Source organism: Tachysurus fulvidraco, chromosome 6 (genome assembly GCF_022655615.1).
Source record: "Tachysurus fulvidraco isolate hzauxx_2018 chromosome 6, HZAU_PFXX_2.0, whole genome shotgun sequence".
Taxonomy (NCBI): domain Eukaryota; kingdom Metazoa; phylum Chordata; class Actinopteri; order Siluriformes; family Bagridae; genus Tachysurus; species Tachysurus fulvidraco.
The window spans coordinates 22,786,751-22,788,326 of NC_062523.1; the positions used below are offsets into that span (position 1 = coordinate 22,786,751).

Consider the following 1,576-nt stretch of genomic DNA (forward strand, 5'->3'; position numbering starts at 1 on the left):
TTTTCCTAGAGTTCTGCAGAGACGTGACTCTGCCAGTTCACTTATCAACCTGATGCTGCTCATATGTCATGTATTCTGCTATAAATATTATTAATATCAAGTGGTAAAATCAGTAGGCAGGTTCTCCAAGGCACACAGAATCATCACTTTGGAGAATACAGGCGTCGATCCCACTACCTCTCGCATGCTAAGCGAGCGCTCTACCATTTGAGCTAATTCCCCACACGATAAAACATAAAGCCACACAACGTTTCCAAGGGATTGTGCGATTCTGCGGCCGGCATGACTATGAGGTGGGTGCCTTTAGCCCTTTGGATATAACCGATCTACCTACGTGTTGACCTACCTGCTTGTAACTCTTTGGAATGTTTTCTTCGGAGCCATCTGTTGATTGATTTAGATTGTTTTCTTATTGTTTTGGTAGAAGTTGTCTTTTTACCAGGGTGGTTCTAAAATAAGTGGTTCTCCAAGGCACGAGGCTGGCTCTCCAAGGTACATGTGTTGACTTACGTGCTTGTAACTCTTTGGAAGGTTTTCTTCTAGGGCATTTGTTGATTGATTTAGATTGCTTGCTTATTGTTTCGACAGAAGTGGTCTTTTTGCCAGGATGGTTCTATGATAAACCCCAAATGGAAAAATATAAAGAGGCGATCTTCATGGCTCCTGTCCATTCGAGATAAAGAGCAGCTGCTTATAGGCTGGTGACAACTGTATGCTTTGTCCATGTGGTGTTATTGTAACTTTTCTGAGTAAAACCTTGAATGGATTATATTTAAACCATCTGTCTAATAAAACTACCTAGACTGTTTTTTGCATAGGGTTCATGGCTTGTTTCTCCCACTCCCGAGGTAAGTCTTGGAAAGCTGTGGCTCTGATTGCTCAGTTTAATTGTCTACATGTTGGACTGGAGATGACTTTAAGACCCATTGTGAGTTTTGGACTGCCATGTTTCGAGTCCAGAGTAGATATTATTCCATTCATCGTTAAGCGAAAGATACCAAATCTTAAATCCAGACATTTAGGCTAGCTTCAACCTCACAGGGTTCCAGCTAAGCATGACGAGGCCGTTGGGCTCAACTGGTTAGTGCATGGACTTTCAGACATGATGATAACGAATGTTTTGCTTTTACCAGGGGATGTTTTTGTATCTCTGTCTACATGGGCATTGTAGCTTGTTTCTCCCACTTCCGAAATATGTCTTGTGAAGCTCTTTGATTGCTCAGTCTAATTGCCTACAAGGTGGTTTGGAGAAGACTTTTAGACCCGATGGTGGAAATGTGACCACTCTTTGTAACAATATGAATCATTGTCCTTCAAACCTTCTTTTGCTCTCTTGGGGCCAATTTCTGAAGTAATTCAGTGTGCATTGTGAGTTTTTGACTGCCATGTTTAAAATCCAGAGTAGGTATTATTCCATTCATCGATAAGGGTGAAATACCAAAGCTTAAATCGAGCCATTTAGCCTACCTTCTACCTCGCAGCGTTCTAGCTAAGCGCGACTTGGCCGGTTAGCTCAGCTGGTTAGAGCGTGGTGCTAATAACGCCAAGGTCGCGGGTTCAAGCCCCGTACGGGCCA

General features: G+C 42.8%; 1 non-coding gene across 1 annotated transcript; it reads left to right on the forward strand.

Annotated features, from left to right (window-relative positions):
- The first annotated feature begins 1,502 nt into the window (after positions 1–1,502).
- trnai-aau lies at positions 1,503–1,576 on the forward strand. The gene has a single exon. It is a non-coding gene; the product is annotated as a tRNA-Ile (tRNA).